We start from the raw sequence: 17,877 nt of genomic DNA on the forward strand, positions 1-17,877 counted from the left end.
TTGGAGCCCTCTGGGTTGTATCTCTTCCTGAACCTTGTTATTCATCAATAAAGCTATCTTGGTTTCTCCTATATACTGATGTATCTTTGATGTATGATTGCATTAGTATGTTTAGTTTATTTCTAATCCTGAACTAGTTATGAATATGAATCCATGTCTTGTGTAGTGTTCTCTTCTTGTGATCTTGCAGAAACCTCTTGAAGCTGGGCGAGCGAGAAGGAAAGTAGCTGGGAACCCTCAAAGAGAAGAGAGACAGGATCGAGGGACAAACGGAAGACACCGGTTAGTCCATCTATCTCTCTTCATTCTTAATTCATAAAGGAAGAATACTAGAATAGCTGTATCTGTTTGTTGCTAAGGCACTGTCACACCTTAGGTGGATAGGATCATTCTGCATAGGCATTTTTCCCCACAACAAATTGGCGATTCCACTGGGGAAATATGTTTAGTCATTTTATTTGTGTTTCCATCATTGTTTGTTTCATAGACTCAACAGCAACAATCGAACTGCATCTGCTATTCTCAGATGCAAAGTAGACAGTTGTTGCTTTGATCCAATCACTGGATTTGTCTATGATCTGAACAATGGACTCACAAATGATTTGATGATCCTTTGTGATAGATCTTAGTACTCCCTCAAAGCATCCCTTTGATTGCACCTTGCTTGTTACTTTGATTTGGCCTGAAACAGTAGATTAAATAGCAATCTGTGACCCAGAACCCAGTGAGAAACTCTCGTTTCTCCTTCAGCGCGACCCCTGTGAAGAGGTTCTGCATTTCAACGCAGGTCCCGTCAAGGCTACCTGTGCTGAATGTCAAAACCCCTGTGTTGAGGTTGCGCTGATCCAGTTAGGCCTTGTGCAGCTGGGGTTCTCTGCTCTGTTTTGCTTTGTTTTGATCTCTGATTTTTTGCAGCCTGTAACCAGCATAGGTACCAGTCTGATAACTCCTTTTCTCTGCTTAAATTCCGCCTCCTTTTTTACAAAAAGACTGTGAGTGTTTTTATGTGTTTGTGGCGTCATTTACAGTTTTCCTTTGCATGAGTGAAATAATCATCCTGTAGCCTTTGATTCAGATCTGTTGATTGTGATCTTAGGAGAGAGTTCATTGGTTGTTTGCAGTTGATTATACATTTACTTTTGCTTTTGGTTTGAGTTTGTCTCTTTTAAGTGTCGAAACAAGTATTCATTTCGAAAATCGTTAAGTGTTGTAATCTCTTATACCCTCTCTGATTTCGAAAAAGTAAACTTGTTTGTATTTGTCATTTAAAAGCAAATTCAAAGTTGTACAAAAAGCTTTCTTTGTAGGCATCAATACTAAGAAAGCGGAAAACAAACACCTGCATTGTGCATTTGCATCTTGATAGTTTGCATGTTTGATTTAGGAAAAGTGCATTGGAGTGTGCTGATTGCTCTTTGAGAAAATATGGTGTCTTTCTTTTCCCTTAGTAGCTAGGATTTTCAAAGTTGAAAAGATATAAAGCTTGCTTATCATATTTAGACTGCATTTAGGAATTGTATCATACATCTCGTGGTGAACCTCAAAAGGCAAACTTCTAAAAAGATCAACTTAAAATAAATTGAATGAACTTAACAACGCTTTGCAACATAACGCACAACATAGAGGTCTAGGCTAGAGACGTGTTCCAGCGTCGTAAAGCCTGGTGACTGTCGATCTCGTTGATGGTGGGTGATTCCTCCTGAGGGACGATAGCGCCAGTACGGATTGTGCTCCCACGTACCGTCGCGTATATATTGGGAGACCCCTATAGGAATTTAACCTTTATCCTTAGGAAGCCATGTCGGCCGCCCTACTGATCGCAATGCACTGAACACAGCATTCAGGAAGATCGACCACCCGTACCTTAAAAAGTATTCTGCGGTTTTGCGAAAAGTTTGGCACACCCTCTGCCTAGAACTCCAGAGCAGTTTCTTTTGGCCTTTTTCAGAATCTATAACAGAAAAAGTCCATCCGAGCGTTTGTCACTTCGGGCTCGTTAAAACATCGAAGGAGACTAGAGTCATCTTTAGATTTTTCTCGACTCTTTAAAAGTGAAAAGCAAGTTGTGTCTAAAAGCGTCTAAAAATTCATTTAATTCGGAAACACACTTTCCCCTTTTGTATTTTGGTTGATCGAGTAATCCGCAGTCGTGGAAGAAAGTCAATTGAAACCTCGTCGTTCGCGGAGGCTTACGAGTCAACCGTCTTTGTCTCCGGAATCGAAAACAGTACGGACAAAGCGAACTCGTTTAACCGGTTCGAAAATCTCCTATCAAAGTTAGAACAAGTTTCCAACGACATCTGAGATTCCGGTTACTCCAAACATTTCTGGAAACCCTGCCTCTATAGAAGAAGTTCAACAGCCACAGAGGGACAGTAACACTGATCCTAGTCTGGGAGCAAATACTTGCGTTACTGAACCAGTTCCGTCTGTAACCGCTTCAGAGAGTCTTGTTCTTCAAACATCTGTCGTTGTTGATTCAACCCCTTCTTCGGCACCAGAAATATTTTACGGACCTGACGGTCTTCCTCTTCCACCTGGTTTGATTGCGATAGAGGAAATTGTAGAAGATCCGCAAGCAAGTACTCCAACACATTTTGGAGTCGGGTCACTCTTTTTCCTTCGGCATCAGAAGTTAGTCTACCACCAGTGGAATTTCCTGTAGAATCGCTAGGTAATCTATTGGATAGACTCAAAAAATCTGAGCAACCGTCAACATCTAGGACTGTGTCAAATGACACAGCGACAACAGAAATCCCTGTCGTTACTCCGACAATGTTTGCCGGCATACCATCTGTCCCGACTAGCTCACAACCGCTAGAAGGAGTCCACCCAGGGACTATTTCGACAGTATGGTCCGTTCCAGTTTGTTCCTCCGGAATAATATCCGGCAACTCTTATGTTGAGACTCGCCAGATTGATTCATTTGGAGGTCAATTTGGGCAATCCAGTCCCCAAGGACAAACAATCCCCTTGAGTTCCGGATTGCTACCATATGGGGGGCAGTATGCCCTTTCATTACCCCCTCCGGGAGGATATCCATACGGAAGTTCACAACAGTATTCAGGTTATGCTGGAGGTACATCAAGTGGTTGGGTACCTATGCTACCTCAACAACCAAGGGTTGTGTATTCTATGCAACAATGTGTACCTATGTCGAACAACCCGACCACACCGGCTATTGTGACAGTGTCACAAGTTCAAACGTTGCCTATTGTATGTCAACCTCAGATTTCTCAGGTTGTAATGCAACAGCCCCTTGACCCTGTGACTCAACCACAATCGCCTACTGGTGGGGCGACACAGGTCCAAACGGGTACAATTACCCCACACCTTGGTCCAACGGTTAGTATAGCACAACAGAACATGGCTTCACAACTGTGGCTGGTGCAATACCAACAACCACAATTCCAGCAAGTGTACCAAGGTTCTGAGCAGCAGATCTTTGCGAACAGTGGACAACCGTATATTCAAAACGGTCAAAACCAACCGCTTTACAGTGATCAAGTCCACCAACCGTATCAGTCATACCAACATCAATTACATTATGCTGGTATGCAAAGGCCAACTGTTCAGGCAATTCCATCGTACCCTGGGTATGCTTCACCTAACCTGAATCAATAGTTACCATTCGTGGCAACTTTAGAGTTACCCGATTTACACCGGTTAACAAATGATCCAATTGCTTACGCCCCTTGGTGGTCGGCGATTCCTCACAAACTTCCTTCGGACAATCCTAAATTTAATGGAAATCCGGGTGAAGATCCATCGAATCACGTGATGACCTTTCATCTATGGTGTTCATCAAACACCTTAAACGATGATTCGATAAGACTTCGCCTCTTTCAGAGGACGTTAACAGGTCCAGCGGAAAAATGGTATATTGAATTACCTAGAGCCTCGTTCGACAATTTCAGCTCCCTAGCCACGACTTTCTTAACCCATTTTCAATTACCGATAAGGTATGAAACGGGAACAGAGATCTTAACCAAATTCAAGCAGACAACGGCCACTCATATATCCGATCATATACATGAGTGGCGTCGTCGTCGTAGGATGGTGAAAAAGTACGTTCCCGATCAGCTATTAGCTGAATGGTTTATCAAGTCGTTACTTCCTGCCATAACGGAAGATGTGGCCAAGGGGGGAGTCGTAACAGAGGAGCAAGTCATTGCTCGTGCACAATATCTAGACTTAGTCTACACTCAGTCTGGCACGCTCTATGACAAAATACCTGACGCCCCTAGACCGGAATTCTCAATTCCTCCTCCTCCTAAATCAAACAATGACTCTCATGCCGGCGATGGCGTGATTGGCATGACAAACGCGAAATTGACAAAGGCCAACTCCAAAAAGACCCGTAAGATTTCAGATCAAAATGAAAAGAAGAAATTCTTGCTTCGGAAGTAAATGCCGTATCAGCAGATAAACGCAAAGAAACCAATCAACCAGGAAGCAAGAAGAAGCAAAACAAAGGGAAGAAGAAGAAACAGGGTGAGTCATCCCCTGAAAAAACTTCCTCAAACCCTCCTGGGAAAGGGAAACCAAAAAATCCATGTCAAATATGTGATGAGGATCATTGGACAGGCAATTGCCCATACAAAGCTGAGCTTAAAAGGTTCTTCAAAAGTTCGAAAACCTCAGCTGTGTTAACTGATCCATTCCCAAATTCAGGTCAAAATCTGGTTGATAGTGGAAATGCTTCCCCGTCGCAAGTGCTTATGTTGTCGGTTTCAAAACAACAGAATGATGCTTTGATTTCGACAAGGAACAAAGATTACGGGAATCCGCAGCTGTCGAACGGCAAGGATAAAGATCAACCAAGCAGTTCGACAACAAGCTCGACAGAAGTTGTACCACCCATCATTCCTGAATTAACAATAAAACCGCCAAAGGGAGTAGTACACAAGTCGACATTTAATCCTCGCGCCAGAGCGGCGCAGCATTATAACATAGTGGAAGATTTGGCCCAATCGCCATCCGCTATGTCGACTCTTGAAGTACTACAAAATTGTCCATCCCAAAGGCAGGCTTTGTTATCGGCTATCCTCTTCTTCTGAAGTCGACCACAAAGGATACGATCCTCAGTTACCAGCTAAACTAGCTTTCCTTATTCAAGTGAAAGCCCTCAACAAAACTGTTCACCGAACAATCATTGATGAGGGGGCATCTACATGTATTATGTCGATGAGTTGCTGGAAAACTTTAGGGTCTCCGACCTTGTCACGATCTTCGACGACATTGAAAGCATTCGACGTAAGGACCTATACCCCGTGCGGTATCCTAAATAACTTGAAGGTTGAACTGGGTGGAAATACAGTAGAAATAGATGTTGAAGTCATCGATGGGAATCTGAACTACAACATCCTACTGGGAAGATCGTGGATATATGCCATGGCAGCTGTAGTGTCGACTTATTTTAGGAAGATCGCATTCCCTTTTCAAGGAGGGATTACGATCGTCGACCAACAAGACTTCCTCCCTAATGGTTCACAAGTTACGGGAAGCATTCCCATGATCCATGGGAGCAACCATTCGCTTCAAGATATTGGAGTAGGCCTACTGAAAGACCCCACATTAATGGGAACTTTCGCACTTCCACCTCCAATCTATATAGGAGAAGTAGCGTTGGTAGGAGCCTGCAACATGATATCTTCCACGAAGATCTCAGAAGACGATATCAACATGGATCATGAAATGGTTTTGCCCCCAAGCCCTATAGAAATATTGTAGCAATCAATGTTTCGGGCATGGGAGGCGAACCCAAATCAACGCTCATCAAGCGTTTGGGTAGATAGGTCTAGAGAATATGGTACCCCATTAGATCCTTGGTCGAGAGTGCATGGGACTGACGAAGGAATCCTGCAATCAATGTTGATTGAGGGGGCACCATGGAATGATTGCCACCATCGTTCCCTTCTTCCAGATTATGAAGAAGATACTCAACATGACCTTTATCACCCTTCAGTTTTTGAATTCCTATCAAACACTGTAAATACGGTGGATTCCGAGCGAAACTTATCCAATATTGAAGAGACTATAGCCATAAATATCTCGACTAAAACAAATGTTGTAGAGAATATTTATGTCGGCAAAGGTTGTTCTCCTTCAGAACTGGAAATATATAACGCTCTTTTTCGTGAGTTCAGAGATGTCTTTGCTTGGTCATATGATGAAATGCCAGGCATTGACTCGAGTATCGTTGAACATGAAATTAAGATGTATCCTGATGTCAAACCAGTAAGACAATGGCTTCGGCAGGTGCACCCCAAGAAAGTCGCTGCAATTAAAGAAGAAGTTGAAAAGCTCCTCCATGCTGGTTTCATCTACCCGGTTCCTCTAACCGATTGGGTATCGAATATTGTCCCTGTTATGAAGAAACAAGGGACAATTAGAGTGTGTGTCGATTATAGGGATGTAAACCAAGCTTGTCCGAAAGACAACTACCCTACACCCTTCATCGACCAGATAATTGATGAATGCGCCGGATGTGAAATCTTTTCATTCATGGATGGATTTTCCGGGTATAATCAAATAAATATCCGCCCACAGGACCAGTCAAAGACTGCATTCATTTGTCCGTGGGGCACATTCGCTTATCAAAAATTAGCCTTTGGTTTAAAGAACGCAGGGGCGACGTTTCAGAGGGCAATGAATTATGCCTTCCATGACATCAAGAACATCGTTCAACCATACCTCGACGACCTTCCGGCTCATTCGCGAAAGCGGACTGATCATCCGCAGCATTTAAGAGCGATATTTCTATGTTGCCGACACTACAAGATAAGACTCAATCCGCACAAATGTGTATTTTGCGTCGGTTTATGGTCGTTTGCTTGGCTTTGTAGTCTCTAAGGATGGGATTCATCTCGACCCTTGCAAGGTTCAGGCAATCATTAATTTGCCTCCACCTTCAAATTTGCTTCAGATTCAGAAACTCCAAGGGAAAGCAAACTTTCTGAGGAGGTTCATTCCAAATTACACAGAACTTGCTAAAGGTTATACTCGTCTTTTGAAAAAGGATGTTCCTTTTGTCTGGGATCAGGTGGCGCAAGCTTCTTTTGATGCTCTGAAAGATTCTCTAGTAAAAGCATCATTAATGTATGCCCCGGACTATCAAAGAGATTTTAACCTCTATCTGGCTACAGCGGATACGACCATTGCGATGGTTTTAGTTCAAGAAGTCGATGGAATTGAAAATCCTATATATTATTTAAGCAAAAACTTGAATGATACAGAAATCAAATATTCTTATGTTGAAAAACTAGCACTTGCAGCTGTTCAAGCGATTCAAAGATTTCGACATTATGTCCTCTTTCGTAAAACCACCATTTTATCAGATTGCAACCCCATGACTTATATATTGTCGTGACAGTTGCTGGGGAGAAAATATTCAAAATGGATAGCGATCCTTCAAGAGTTTGATCTGGAATTTGTAAAATCCAAATCAAAGAAAGCTTTAGTCTTCGCAGAATTATTGTGCGATCTCCCATCGTCGTCCAACGATGAAACATCCGAAGAATCAATCGTGGATGAAAGTTTGTTTCTGATATCTACAAGCAATGAGTGGTATAGAGATATAATAATTTATCTCCAAACCCAGAAATTCAGGCCTAACACCTCTCACTCAGAACAGAAACGTATACGATACCAAGCAAAAGACTACATGATCGTCGGTGATACGCTTTACCGTCGTGGTATCGATACAGTTCTGAGGAGGTGCCTCACCCATGAGGAGGCCGAAAAAGCCCTGAATGAGTGTCATTCAGGCGCATGTGGGGGGCATCAATCTGGATATGCTACAGCACAGAAAATCTTACGAGCAGGATACTTCTGGCCAACCATGTTCAAAGATTGCATAACCGCAGTCAGAAGTTGCCATGCTTGTCAAATTTTTGATAGCAAAACCAGAAGGCCACCCGCACCGTTACAGCTAATAGTTGTTGTTGGGCCTTTCGCCAAATGGGGCATCGATTTCATGACATGTAACCCCACCTCGACCGGGGGGCATGGGTATATTATAGTCGCCGTTGACTATTTTACCAAATGGGCCGAGGCGATGCCTACATTAGATAACACTGGTGAAACAGCTGCCCTTTTCTTTTTCAATCATGTAGTCGCCAGGTTCGGCGTACCACAGGCTATAGTTACAGATCATGGATCGCATTTTCGCAATCACATGATGGTTGAATTAGCTGCCAAGCTAGGGCTATCTCATGACAGCTCTACCCCGTATTATCCACAAGCCAACAGACAAGTTGAAGCGATCAACAAGGTCCTGAAGCGTATGTTGCAAAGGATGATCGGAGTTCACAAAAGAAGGTGGCACCTAATCCTGTACTCAGCCTTGTGGGCCTACCGAACATCAGTAAGGAATGCTATCGGGTTCACACCTTTCCAACTAGTGTATGGCCTGGAAGCAGTCTTACCAATCCAGTGTGAAATCTCGTCTCTTAAACTCGCAATTGATCTCCTCCCTGGAACTTCAGAAGAAGAGGCCCGTTTCTTGGAATTAATCCAATTGGATGAAACCCGTCGTGATTCCGCTTTGGCTAACAAAGCCCATAAGAAACGAGTCAAGGCGCAGTTCGACAAAAATGTCAAACCCCGTGTCTTCTCAGAAGGTGACTTGGTCTTGCTTTATGACCAAGAATCCGATAAATTGGGAGCAGGTAAATTTAATTCTTTATGGATGGGCCCCTATATTGTTAAACGAGTGTTAGCAAAAGGAACCTACGAGTTAATGGATTATGACGGAATTCCACTGGCGCAACCCCGTAATGGGTTGTACCTCAAGCGTTACTATGCTTAAATAGTGACCAATATGCATGCACCTCGATTTGCGTTATTATGCTGGGGGCATGCAAACTTATCATCAAGCAGTTTTAGCACACAGTTCATGCTCGTTAAAAAATAAACGCAAGATCCGAGCAGTTTTAGCACATAGTTCATGCTCGTTAAAAAATAAACATAAGATCGAGCAAATGTTTCTACCCGCGTTTAAGCTCGTTAAAAAATGAACTATCCCGGTAAATAACCACTGTGAATGTAATATCATCAGCCATTAAAGCCTTGGTCGTGTTTGCCCGTCACCTCCACTTTTCCATTGGCCGATCGTTCACCTCCATATGTTTGTTTACCCATTTTGAGGAACAGCTGGGAAGAGTGATTTCACTAGCCATCCTTGTGACACTGCCGTGATTGGAAAATTCCAACCTGTACCTGGAATCAGCTGCTAACCTGTTTCATCACTCATTCCTCAAAAGACGAGTCTTCTTTAAGCTCTTTTCATCTGACTCGTAAAATATGAAAAGATTGCCGAGTCCTTGGCCTTCCAGCTCGTTAGAGGGACAGGAAGTGCTATCCCTCCTCTAGATTTTAATCTTTTTGGACCTGAGGGATTATTGCACAAAAAGATCGAGCGCTTGTTTTATTCGGCTCGTTAAAACTATCGAAAACTCATCCCTTCTGTATTGTTTTATACTTTTTCGGACCTAAGGGATTAGATGACGAAAAAGGACTTTTGGAGTTAACTTTATGTACCTTTTCAGACTCTCTAAAAATGAAAAGGACCGAGTTATCTTTGTCGTTAGACTCGTTAAATGCATTAAATAGCGACAAACTTGTCTTTAGACGAGAACGAGTTTCACTATCGCTAGGCTCGTTAAAACATAGCAATGGGCTTGCCCGAAGGGCAGGTTATAGAACAAGCATATGTTATCCTCCTCAAGCTTGACAAAAATAAAGAGGTACTGGTCAGCAATGACTGGGGAAAAATTGGGAGAAACTCAAGAAAACTTTGATGGTAGCAAGTCGCTCTTGAACATGACACTTTTCCTCCGTATCACAATCGAGTTGGGTTGTTTCATTCACCGGTCACATCCATGGTCTCGCCATACCATCCATATTTGGGGTAATGCTACCAATCCATCGCATAAGTGTCGCCATATGTTCAAGAGAAGTCGTTCAGAAAAGTCAACCGTGTCCCATCCATTGCCGTACATTATCCTTCATCCTTTCATGACCGCCACCCTGAATAGAATGTCACAGATCGTTTTCACCTCCATCAAAATCATTAGCTCCGTTCCGTGTCATTGATGTGGGATTCATTAAGGCCCTCCTTTTATGGATCGCTTCTTGTCGACATCAGCTCATTATCCAAGAAGTTGATCTAGGAACAACCCCTTCAGTACTTTGAAGCTTGCATGCCTCAATGGCAAGTTTCTCACTTCCGGCGACAGGTATACATCAATGACCTTCGATCGAAAGATTTTGCGTGGTGTTCGACGCCAAGTCCTTTATTCACACCACGTGAATTGTACTGCAGTACCTTGAGGGTCATTATCATTATCGGTGATTCCTCTCGCGCTTGTTAACTGTTTACATCATTGACCGGTAATCAAGCGATGTCTTTCCATGTTCGACTTCAGAACATTTCTCACATGGATCGACTTGTACTTAGAGTGAAGATCGAACGAGTTTGAAGACCCCGAATCTAGTTTCATCCATCCGGGCTGCGATATATATTCAGAAAAGATAAAGACATTGACATGTACATCATTGCAGCAGATAATCATCCTACCCAAAGGATGATAATTTCATCAAAATTATCAGTCTACCATCAGACGATTGTCTGTTCTATGTACAGAAAAATGAATTTATAAAGCTGAGCATGGGAATGCCCGCCTCAGCTAGATCATGAAAGCAGTATGAAAAATAATGTATTGTATTGTATCTTATTACAGGTCTCCTCCCAGCATTGGATGAACTTCGGATCCCCCTGATAAAGCATTTCACCTGATAAACGGCCTCATACTTTAGGGGGCAACTGTTATAGACATTTTTGTGCCTTACAGCATTGAGCATGAAATGTCCATAATCTAAGGGATCCAAAGTCCCTAAACATGTTGTTCCTACCCCTAGAGGAACAAGGCTAACAAACCACAGCAATTCACAGAAGTTCTCTACCAGAAACTGCTCAAAAACAAGTCAATTCAGGATCAATTCAGTGGCTCCACTAGCTGTCTGCGCTGAATGTCAAAGTCAACACTGGCTACCTGCACTGCAATGCAGGTAGAAGCACTACCAGGGTGCGTTGAGCGAGATTTGACAAATGGCAAGTTCATTTCAAGAGGTGTCAAGACCCGGGAAGCTTCCAGAATCTTCCTCAATGACACTTGCCTCAGTGAATTCGATTGGTGATGAGTAAGAGGTTCCCAATCTCCAAGTGGAAGCAAGAACCTCCAAGTGGAATCAAGAACTGACAGAGGGAGAGGACACTAGTCAGATCTCAAGCTGACTCATCCTCTCTCCAAACATCTATATATGGATCTCTCCTCCATGAGATCAAGAGGCTGGAATTTTGTTATTGCAAAGAATTGTTGTTGGTTTGAGATTGGAATCATTGAGTGCTTAATGCTTTGAAGGGGGTGAAGATAAGAATTCCATTTGCTGGGAAGGAGATGCTGGATTGGAGCCCTCTAGGTTGTATCTCTTCCTGAACCTTGTTATTCATCAATAAAGCTATCTTGGTTTCTCCTATGTACTGATGTATCTTTGATGTATGATTGCATTAGTATGTTTAGTTTATTTCTAATCCTGAACTAGTTATGAATATGAATCCATGTCTTGTGTAGTGTTCTCTTCTTGTGATCTTGCAGAAACCTCTTGAAGTTGGGCGAGCGAGAAGGCAAGTAGCTGGGAACCCTCAAAGAGAAGAGAGACCGGATCGAGGGACAAATGGAAGACACCGGTTAGTCCATCTATCTCTCTTCATTCTTAATTCATAAAGGAAGAATACTAGAATAGCTGTCTCTGTTTGTTGCTAAGGCACTGTCACACCTTAGGTGGATAGGATCGTCCTGCATAGGCATTTTTCCCCACAACAACCCGGCCGTCTATTCGGTCCCACCACCAAGTAACCTAGTTGTCTCGTTCGACTGGAACCAACTAGGCAGGCCCCGTTTGCCACCAAGCATACCATTCAGAATTATCGTTCAAATATACAGAATGGTCATGGCTGGCACCATCATTGATGAGGGGGCATCTGTGAGTATCCTTTCCTCTATTGCTTGGAAAGCGCTTGGTTTGCCAACACTTTTGCCTGAAATGAGAAATCTGACAGGCTTTGATAAAGGAACCAGTCGACCTTTAGGGATCCTCCCCAATGTGCCTATCACATTGAAAGGGAAAACCGTTCAAATGAACGTGATGGTCGTTCAAGGACCCTTGGAGTATAACCTACTCCTTGGATGAGACTATATATATTGCATGGGAGCCATCGTCTCCTCACTCTTTAGAGTAATGTGTTTTCCGCACGAAGGAAGAGTGGTCAAGCTCGTGGACCAGCTTTCATTTCCCGGATCACGCATCGCAAATAGTCATATACCATCCCTAAATGGTCTCTTCATGCAAGAAATGTCTCAACCCACGGTGCGTCCTCCCGATGAGCGCGAGTAATTCGGAAGGATATGACTGGAACCCAGGGGGCATGCGTCCTGGTCTGCTTCGGCAGGAAAACTTTGGGTATAGGGTAGGTTTCCGCGGGAGAATATGACTAGTCCGTACCCCATCCGTGGTTGGAAGAGGGGTTGTTCTGGAATAAGATTCTCTTGTCAAAGTTATGTGTTTGGCGCTCGTTATCACTCACCTTTGTCTATCTCGGTAGATATCGCCGAAGAAGTGTTTTGTTTGAAAGATTAACGAGACAATCTTTGGGTAACCTGAAAGAGGTAGGCCTCTCCCAGTAAAACAAATGTTTTATTGGACTAAGAAGGGGTAACCTTGAAATCGTACTTTAGGCCTGGGGGCATGCAAACCTTTTGGAGTGCAAGCAAGGGGCGGCTATTTATTTTTTAAATTTTTAGGTCCTCCCTTTAAACCTGTAGGTCTAACCCTTTAAACTCGTAGGATTAGTCGTTTCCAAACTTGCATAACGAAAGGATCCGGAGCAAAGCTTTGTAAGATCTAAGCTCCATAAAAAATAGCATCTTCAATGAGACATTCTTATCATATGACTGGATTAATCGAGCAGTTTTAGCACACAGTTCATGCTCGTTAAAAAATAAACGCAAGATCCGAGCAGTTTTAGCGCATAGTTCATGCTCGTTAAAAAATAAACATAAGACTGAGAAGTGTTTTTCCGCGTTTAAGCTCATTAAAAAATGAACTATCTTCCGGTAAATAACCACCGCGAATGTAACATTATCAGCCATTAAAGCCTTGGTCGTGTTTGCACCGTCACCTCCACTTTTCCATTGGCCGATCGTTCACCTCCATATGATTGTTTACCCATTTTGAGGAACAACTGCGAAGAGTGATTTCACTAGCCATCCTTTTGACACTGCCGTGATTGGAAAATTCCAACCCGTACCTGGAATCAGCTGCTAACCCATTTTATCACTCGTTCCTCAAAAGACGAGTCTTCTTTAAGCTCTTTTCATCTGACTCGTAAAATATGAAAAGATTGCCGAGTTTTGGCCTTCCAGCTCGTTAAAGCGACCGGAAATGCTATCCCTCCTCTAGATTTTAATCTTTTTGGACCTGAGTGATTATTGCACAAAAAAATCGAGCGCTTGTTTTGTTCGACTCGTTAAAACTATCGAAAACTCATCCCTTCTGTATTGTTTTATACTTTTTCGGACTTAAGGGATTAAATGACGAAAAATGACTTTCAGAGTTGACTTTACGTACCTTTTCAGACTCTTTAAAGATGAAAAGGACCGAGTTATCTTTGTCGTTAGACTCGTTAAAAGCATTAAATAGCGACAAACTTGTCTTTAGACGAGAATGAGTTTCACTATCGCTAGGCTCGTTAAAACATAGCGATGGGCTTGCCCGAAGGGCAAGTTATAGAACAAGCATATGTTATCCTCCTCAAGCTTGACAAAGATAAAGAGGTACTGGTCAGCAATGACTGGGGAAAAATTGGGAGAAACTCAAGAAAACTTTGATGGTAGCGAGTCGCTCTTGAACATGACACTTTTCCTCCGTACTACAGTCGGGTTGGGTTGTTTCATTCACTAGTCACATCACCATGGTCTCGCCATACCATCCATATTTGGGGTAATGCTACCGATCCATCGCATAAGTGTTGCCATATGTTCAAGAGAAGTCGTTCAGAGAAGTCAACCGTGTCCCATCCACTGCCATACATTATCCTTCATCCTTTCATGACTGCCACCCTGAATCATATGTCATCAGATTGTTTTCACCTCCATCAAAATCATTTGCTCCGTTCCGTGTCACTGATGTTAGATTCATTAAGGCCCTCCTTTGACGGATCGCTTCTTGTCGACATCAGCTCATTATCCAAGAAGTTGATCTAGGAACACCCCCTTCAGTACTTTGAAGCTTGCATACCTCAATGGCAAGTTTCTCACTTCCAGCGACAGGTATACATCAATGACCTTCGATCGAAATATTTTGCGTGGTGTTCGACGCCAAGTCATTTATTCACACCACGTGAATTGTACTGCAGTACCTTGAGGGTCATTATCATTATCGGTGATTCCTCTCGCGCTTGTTAACAGTTTACCTCATTGACCGGTAATCAAGCGATGTCTTTCCATGTTCGACTTCAGAACATTTCTCACATGGATCAACTTGTACTTAGAGTGAAGATCGAACGAGTTTGAAGACCCCAGATCTAGTTTCATCCATCCGGGCTGCGATATATATTCAGGAAAAATAAAGACATTGACATGTACATCATTGCAGCAGATAATCATCCTACACAAAGGATGATAATTTCATCAAAATTATCAGTCTACCATCAGACGATTGTCTATTCTATGTACAGAAAAATGAATTTATAAAGCTGAGCATGGGAATGCCCGCCTCAGCTAGATCATGAAAGCAGTATGAAAAATAATGTATTGTATTGTATCTTATTACAGGTCTCCTCCCAGCATTGAATGAACTTCGGATCCTCCTAATAAAGCATTTCACCCGATAAACGGCCTCATACTTTAGGGGGCAACTGTTATAGACATTTTTGTGCCTTACAGCATTGAGCATGAAATGACCATAATCCAAGGGATCCAAAGTCCCTAAACATGTTGTTCTTACCCCTAGAGGAACAAGGCTAACAAACCACAGCAATTCATAGAAGTTCTCCACCAGAAACTGCTCAAAAACAAGTCAATTCAGGATCAATTCAGAGGCTCCACTAGCTGTCTGCGCTGAAATGCAGAGATTGCACTGGCTAGGTGCACTGCAACGCAGGTAGAAGCACTACCAGGGTGCGCTGAGCGGGAAGTGACAAATGGCAAGTTCATTCAACGAGGTGGAAAGACCCTGGAAGCTTCCAGAATCTTCTCCAATGACACTTGCCTCAAGGAATTCGACTAGTGATGAGTAAGAGGCTCTTAGTCTCCAAGTGGAAGCAAGAACTGACAGAGGGAGAGGACACTAGTCAGATCTCAAGCTGACTCATTGTCTCTCCAAACATCTATATATGGATCTCTCCTCCATGAGATGTAGAGGCTGGAATTTTTTTATTGCAAAGAATTGCTGTTGGTTTGAGACTGGAATCATTGGGTGCTTAATGCTTTGAAGGAAGGTGAAGATAGGAATTTCATTTGCTGGAAAGGAGATGCTGGATTGGAGCCCTCTGGGTTGTATCTCTTCCTGAACCTTGTTATTCATCAATAAAGCTATCTTGGTTTCTCCTATGTACTGATGTATCTTTGATGTATGATTGTATTAGTATGTTTAGTTTATTTCTAATCATGAACTTGTTATGAATATGAATCTATGTCTTTGTGTAGTTTTCTCTTCTTGTGATCTTGCAGGAACCTCTTGAAGCTGGGCGAGCGAGAAGGAAAGTAGCTGGGAACTCTGAAAAGAGAAGAGAAACCGGATCGAGGGACAAACGGAAGACACCGGTTAGTCCATCCATCTCTCTTCATTCTTAATTCATAAAGGAAGAATACTAGAATAGCTTTTTCTGTTTTTTGCTAAGGCACTGTCACACCTTAGGTGGATAGGATCGTCCTGCATAGGCATTTTTCCCCACAACACGAACGGTCCTAGATTCATCGCCCACTGCTGCAAATGCGTCGCCTCCGTTGCACTGTGATCCTGCCCCTGACTTCCGACCAGGGAAAAGAAACTGTTCTCAAATCTCCCTCGGAGCAGTCTTAAAGCAAGTCACCGTTTCCCTCAGCTACGCTCCCCCTGCCCCCCTAATGCTCCAGCGATCTCTTCGTCTGCAGGATCCCATTATAAATCGATATATAAGTAGCCCCACGTCGCAAAAACGACGTACAAAAAAGGGGGGATGGTGCAACACTAGGACTTCCCGGGAGGTCACCCATCCCAGTACTACTCTAGCCCAAGCGCGCTTAACTACGGAGTTCTGATGGGATCCAGTGCATTAACGCTGGTATGATCGCACCCGCAAGGACCTCGCCCCCTCCCCCTCTTCAAGGGACACCGCCGAGCCACGGGCCCTCGATCCGAAACGGTTCGGCGCAGGGGCTCGCCCTCTTCCCCGACTTGGCGGCGCCTCCCGCCCCGCGGGGAGCCAGCGGAAGAACGGACGAGCGAGAATGAAAAGAAGAGAGAGAAGGAAAAGGCGTAAGTTCCGCGACCACCGACGACGCTCCGTGGAGCGCGCGCGGCCTTTCCGTGAACGATCCGCGGTCCTTCCAGAATTCGAATTCCCTCGGCTACGCTCCCCCTGCCCCCCTAATGCTCCAGCGATCTCTTCGTTCGCGGGATCCCATTATAAATCGATATATAAGTAGCCCCACGTCGCAGAAACGACGCACAAAAAGGGGGGGGAGGGTGCAACACTAGAACTACCCGGGAGGTCACCCATCCCAGTACTACTCTAGCCCAAGCGCGCTTAACTGCGGAGTTCCGATGGGATCTGGTGCATTAACGCTGGTATGATCGCACCCGCAAGGACCTCGCCCCCTCCCCCTCTTCAAGGGACGCCGCCGAGCCACGGGCCCTCGATCCGAAACGGTTCGGTGCAGGGGCTCGCCCTCTTCCCCGACTTGGCAGCGCCTCCCGCCCCGTGGGGAGCCAGCGGAAGAACGGACGAGCGAGAATGAAAAGAAGAGAGAGAAGGAAAAGGCGTAAGTTCCGCGACCACCGACGACGCTCCGTGGAGCGCGCGCGGCCTTTCCGCGGTCCTTCCGGAATTCGAATTCCTACAAAAGTGCATATGATCTACACCTCTTACCCACTCTCCTCGTGTCATATCCGCAGCGGTGATGCGAACGGTGACTCCTAGATTCATCGCCCACTGCCGCAATACGTCGCCTCCGTTGCACTGTGATCCCGCCCCTGACTTCCGACCAGGGAAAAGAACCTGTTCTCGAATTTCCCTCGGAGCAGTCTTAAAGCGAGTCGCCGTTTCCCTCGGCTACGCTCCCCCTGCCCCCCTAATGCTCCAGCGATCTCTTCGTTCGCGGGATCCCATTATAAATCGATATATAAGTAGCCCCACGTCGCAAAAACGACGCACAAAAAGGGGGGGAGGGTGCATTACTAGAACTCCCCGGGAGGTCACCCATCCCAGTACTACTCTAGCCCAAGCGCACTTAACTGCGGAGTTCTGATGGGATCCGGTGCATTAACGCTGGTATGATCGCACCCGCAAGGACCTCGCCCCCTCCCCCTCTTCAAGGGACGCCGCCGAGCCACGGGACCTCGATCCGAAATGGTTCGGCGCAGGGGCTCGCCCTCTTCCCCGACTTGGCGGCGCCTCCCGCCCCGCGTGGAGCCAGCGGAAGAACGAACGAGCGAGAATGAAAAGAAGAGAGAGAAGCAAAAGGCGTAAGTTCCGCGACCACCGACGACGCTCCGTGGAGCGCGAGCGGCCTTTCCGTGAACGATCCGCGGTCCTTCCAGAATTCGAATTCC

At 44.5% G+C, this 17,877-nt stretch overlaps 3 non-coding genes across 3 annotated transcripts; all 3 read right to left on the reverse strand.

Moving 5' to 3' along the window:
- Positions 1 to 16,282: 16,282 nt before the first annotated feature.
- LOC149245321 (5S ribosomal RNA) lies at positions 16,283 to 16,401 on the reverse strand. The gene has a single exon (XR_016267474.1). It is a non-coding gene; the product is annotated as a 5S ribosomal RNA (ribosomal RNA).
- Positions 16,402 to 16,788: 387 nt separating this feature from the next.
- LOC149245322 (5S ribosomal RNA) lies at positions 16,789 to 16,907 on the reverse strand. The gene has a single exon (XR_016267514.1). It is a non-coding gene; the product is annotated as a 5S ribosomal RNA (ribosomal RNA).
- A 584-nt stretch (positions 16,908 to 17,491) lies between these two features.
- LOC149245323 (5S ribosomal RNA) lies at positions 17,492 to 17,610 on the reverse strand. The gene has a single exon (XR_016267524.1). It is a non-coding gene; the product is annotated as a 5S ribosomal RNA (ribosomal RNA).
- Between the last annotated feature and the right edge of the window lie 267 nt (positions 17,611 to 17,877).

Source organism: Pinus tabuliformis, chromosome 7, assembly GCF_031772625.1.
Source record: "Pinus tabuliformis cultivar Carrire ecotype Pingquan chromosome 7, CPIR1, whole genome shotgun sequence".
In the NCBI taxonomy this organism is placed as follows: Eukaryota; Viridiplantae; Streptophyta; class Pinopsida; order Pinales; family Pinaceae; genus Pinus; species Pinus tabuliformis.